Raw genomic sequence first — 6,029 nt, 5'->3', positions numbered from 1 at the left:
GGTCTCACCAGCATAACATAGAGCGGTAGGAATATGGCTGCTGTGAGCATTCCGAATGACCTTTGAATCAAGAACAGAATTCCGTGTGCTTTGTTGGCAGCATGGACGCACTGGGCTGAAGGCGAAAAGGAGGAATCCACCAAGATACCCAGGTCCTTTACCTGATCGGTCCTCTCCAGCAGCAGACGACCCGGCTCGAAATAAAGTTGAGTTGCAGAAGGAGAGCCAACAGGCAGATGACAGCACTTTGACGCGTTCAGACACAGGTCCCATTCGTTAGACCATCTCCAAATTTGGTGGAGGCATCGACGAAGATCCTCTATATCACCGCAAGGAGCGACCAGTTTGACATAGTCGGCAAATAGAAGGGTGTGTTGCGTGAGGTCATCGGGCAAGTCATTTATGAAGACTAAGAACAATAAGGGCCTAAGCACTGAACCTTGAGGCACGCCACTGCTCGCACTGGAGACGTCGGACCACGAACCATTAACTTGGACTTGGAAGGAGCGATCTGAGAGGAAGGCACCAACCCATCGTACAATATCTGGATGGAAACTATATGCTTGGAGTTTGACAAGTAATAGACGGTGGTTGTATGTATGTATGTCTTTTCTTTCCCTTTTTAATTTATGATAAATTTTAACGGATCCCCACCGATTTGGTAAAGAGGTTGTGAAGGAAAGTATCATGATTTAACCATCATCCTTTAAATCTTAAGACAGTTTTGCAGATTTATAGTCCTAGATATCATGTGTATGTATGTATGTATGTATGTATGATGGAGGAAGTAGGTTAAGGAGGGGATCGACACTTTTGAGAGAGCACATATCCAGCATGAAGAACTTAAGCGAGAGATTTATCATTGCTATATATATATATATATATATATATATATATCTTTCTCTCTTTTACTTGTTTCAGTCATTTGACTGCGGCCATGCTGGAGCACCACCTTTAATCGAGCAACTCGACCCCAGGACTTATTCTTTTGTAAGCCCAGTACTTATTCTATTGGCTCTTATGGTAGACCTCCCTTTGCAAATACCATAAGAGCACAGAAAGTGTGCCTAAAGCCAGCTGGAGTCGATGATCTCCTGGGGCTAAAAGCTACAGTAACACCCACCCTTAGTGGTTAGCCATATTGAGATGGCTAGTATACTTTACGTTATATATATATATATATATATATATATATATATATATATAATATATATATATATATATATGTATATATATATATATATATATATATATATATTATATATGTATATATAGTTGGTTCTTTCAGTTTCTGTGAATTAATTCTTTTCACAAGGATTTGGGTCATCCCTGGGGTATTGAAATATAATAATGAAATTATTGTATACAGTGCTCAGGTGCACCACAACTTATCAGAAAGTGCATATAAAGTACATGCAGTAATGTACAAATGTCTGGAAAGTGAACAGTGTATGAGTCAGATACATGCTTGTGTGTGTATGGAGGGGAGAAAATCAAGTGTAGTGTTGGCGAATCTCAGGAAGCATGGAAGTATTGAAGGATGCAGTGCTCCAACAACTAACAACTGATGCCGGCAGTTTGTTCCAGGCTTCAGCAACTCTCAGCATGAAAAAATGTTTCCTGAAGTCATGGGAGCTGTGCTGTTTTCTTACTTTGTAAATATGTCCATGGGTGTTAGATGGGTGGAGTTTGAAAATAGCACTCATCCAAGTTGACTACCCATGGCTGTATATGTATATATGTACATATGTATGCATGTGTGCATGTATGTATATCTTACATATAATTAAACACAATGTATTTTGCATCAGTCACTTAGGCAACAAATGGAATGGGAGTGAGTTGTGGGTGATAAAGATGATAAATGCAGGTGAAAAGCAGTTTTGAGAGACTTTACCCTGAAGTAGCTGATAGTCTAATAAAAATGAAAAAGCACATTTTTATTGTAAATTATATTTACTTTATCAGTTTCTCACACACACACACACACACACATACAATTGAATATTAAACTCATTTCTTTTCAAAATATAATTGTCCACTTAACATTTATAAATTAATTACATATATAGGCGCAGGAGTGGCTGTGTGGTAAGTAGCTTGCTAACCAGCCACATGGTTCCGGGTTCAGTCCCACTGCGTGGCATCTTGGGCAAGTGTCTTCTGCTATAGCCCCAGGCCAACCAATACCTTGTGAGTGGATTTGGTAGACAGAAACTGAAAGAAGCCCATCGTATATATGTATATATATATATGTATGTGCGTTAATGTTTGTGTGTCTGTGTTTGTCCCCCTAGCATTGCTTGACAACCGATGCTGGTGTGTTTATGTCCCCGTTACTTAGCGGTTCGGCAAATGAGACCGGTAGAATAAGTACTGGGCTTACAAAGAATAAGTCCCGGGGTCGAGTTGCTCGATTAAAGGTGGTGCTCCAGCATGGCCACAGTCAAAATGACTGAAACAAGAGGAAAAAAAGAAATACTAGCTTATCTTCGTCATCAAAAATGCTGATTGTTTTATCAATGATAGAAAATGATACTTCAAAACGATGGAAGAACTTGTTGATAGATATCAGCAGTTGAGAAAATATACTTACACACAAAAAAACACCCCCGAAGCACTTGAACAACTATCATATATGCAGTGGGGTTCATTCATTTTATGTCTACCAAATCTTATCAAAAAGCCTTAGTCAGCTCTTAAATATAGTTGAAGACACTTATCCAGGTACTTGTCCACACCTGTATATGCATGTGTGTTCATATACACACATACATAAATGTGTGCATGTGTGTATGTGTGTATATGTATACATGTATGTATGTATATATATATATATATATATATATATATATATATATATATATATATATATACATATATATATGAATATATATATGTATATATATATATATATATATATACAAAATAAGAAAATGTAGGAATACACTTTAATCAATCATCAACAACCAGATAATACCCATTCACATAATTTATTAACCAACTACATAGGAACATCAAGATCAAACACAATAATACAGGACAAAACAGTACACATCAATGAGTAATATGATACCATAAGTACAATACGTATAAATAAATATAAATGAATATAAATATAAACTAGATCTTACAACTGTTTCAGCCATGTAGATAAGAGTATCTCATTATGCTCATATTAGCCAGGTGTGTTAAGGTAATATATGGTTATAAATGAGATACTTACATATATATCCCAAGGCCTCTTCAGAGATTATAAAGTACAATTCAAATATGAATATTAGAGAAGGTACACATATACAAGAATAAGTACATATACATTATATACACATACATATATGTGCATATACACATGCACCTACATATATATAAGTATATACATAAAAATATACATACATATAAGGTTACAGTTAGTCAAATAAATATATTAGAATATACATACATACACACATCCACATGAAAGTGTACATATATACAAAGTCCAGAGTTCATTGTATTAAGTTACAAAAGGCTATTAATATATTATTATTATTATATTATTATTATTATTATTATTATTATTAATAATAATACCAGTAAAAGAATATGTGCATTCCGCCATTCACAATACATAGTAGATGGAAAATATCACATAGAATACAGCAACGGCATAATGTAAATGTAATATGAGACAATTATTCGGCAGCCATGATAAAAGTTTTGGATGCCGAGGTGGAAATCCATGCTGCCATCTCTTCAGTTATCTGGCCATCGGAAAAATGCTATGAAAAATGACCGCTATACAAAGGGAAATTACTGTGTGATTGACCGTTATTAGGACAAAAGAGCTATTCGAATGACTGCTAAGTAAGGGGGTAAAAATGTTCATAGTATTCGCGTAAGCGTGCCTGTTCATACCTACACATGTGCGCCCGCACACCCATGTGCGTGCGCCTAAAGTATATATTCCTCCACCCTCACTTAAAAACGTACACATCCTCACTCACATCTTTCGCCAAAAGTATATATATATACATACATACAAACCTGCACACACACACACACACCATAAAGGTTTATACACACATCCATACATGCACAAGCACAAGAAAAAAACAGGGTTAAGGGTAACAATACAGAAAAAAGGCACAAGGGAGTATACAAAGAGTAAACCATGTCTATATACGCACATAGCCTTATGCATGCACACACACACACGCTTATATACACACATACCCGCACATGTCTATATATACACACACCCATGCACGCACAAAAAGGATCATACATGCGTCTATATGTGCACATACACAAGAAAAAACAGGGTTAAGGGCAAAAATACAAGAAAATATGTAAAAAACACTGAGTAAAAATACATCTATATATGCATGTACTCACATGCATGCACACATTGGCTGCGGGGTCATTCCGAAAAGCTGTATCTGTGACGACTTCATCTCAATCGAAGGAGAGGGGCTTTCTCCGTCCGGGTTGCGGATCCGTGGAATAAGCTGTCGGACGAGATGGTGAAGATGCCGACGACCACTCGGTTCAAAGTCTTCCTTGACCACAAGTGGCCTGAACTCTTTACATGAACACCACCCTGTACATAACTCCATGTCCCTCTACATGGCCTTGCTTTTTGCTTTTTGAGCCAAAAAATTAACTAACTAACTAACTAACTAACATCTATATACGCACATACACGCACACATTCACACGCATGCGCAATAGATTCCATATACACTTTTATATGCACACAGGGAAACATGCAGGGTGGAAGGTAGAATGCAGAAAAATTGTGTGTAAAAAATATATAAGCAATAAACATATAAACCAATATCTCTATAAATATGTAAGAAATATATTTACTCTTTACTCTCTTTCACTCTTTTACTTGTTTCAGTCATTTGACTGCGGCCATGCTGGAGCACCGCCTTTAGTCGAGCAAATCGACCCCGAGACTTATTCTTTGTAAGCCCAGTACTTATTCTATCAGTCTCTTTTGCCGAACCGCTAAGGGACGGGGACGTAAACACACCAGCATCGGTTGTCAAGCGATGTTGGGGGGAACAAACACAGACACACAAACATATACACACACACACACATACATATATATATATATATGACGGGCTTCTTTCAGTTTCCATCTACCAAACCCACTCACAAGGCATTGGTCGCCCCAAGGCTATAGCAGAAGACACTTGCCCGAGGTGCCACGCAGTGGGACTGAAGCCGGAACCATGTGGTTGGTAAGCAAGCTACTTACCACACAGCCACTTCTGCGCCGTGTGTATGAAAAAAATATATGTATAAAAAATATAAATAAAATTAAAAAATATATAAGAAACTGTCCCTTTAGCACTTGAAACATTTGAATTGGCCAAATCTGGCTCAAATATCTTCCAACTGACCAGACCAGGCCTGATACACCTAACCAACGATGTCGTTCTTAAAATAAACTGTCACATCAAGGTTATCTTGAAGTTACGAAATAATGCGTGATTAATTCAAATGATTAATCTAAATGCATGATTAATTAAAAACAAGGTGAATAAATAAGCATGACATTTACAGAGGAATTTGAAAACTGAAGGGTTAAATAAACAAAACTCTCCATATTTTTGATTCAGTCATTGTTATTCATTGTCTGGCATTGAGGATGACTGTGAATATAATGTTGGGAATGGCAGTTGAGTAACACAATCAAATACATTAGCTGACCCTGTCTTATCAGCGATTGGTCGATGATCAGCAAACATCATCATCATCATCATCGTCGGTGTCGGCGTCGGTGGCCTCATCGCCATCGTCATCATCATCATCACCACCATCACCACCACCACTACCACCATGACATAAAGCATGACATAATGCCAAAGGTCTCGGTCATTGCCTCCATGAGGCCCAACACTTGAAAGGCAGCTCAACCACTTTGCCTCCATGAGACCCAATGCTTGAAATGTGTTCAGACACTTTGCCTCCATGAGGCCCAACACTCAAAAGGTGTTCTTTACATGTCACTGGCATGGGTGCCACTTACATGA

This window comes from Octopus sinensis, linkage group LG21 (genome assembly GCF_006345805.1).
Source record: "Octopus sinensis linkage group LG21, ASM634580v1, whole genome shotgun sequence".
NCBI classification, from domain to species: domain Eukaryota; kingdom Metazoa; phylum Mollusca; class Cephalopoda; order Octopoda; family Octopodidae; genus Octopus; species Octopus sinensis.
Note: the sequence above shows the minus strand (reverse complement) of the source record.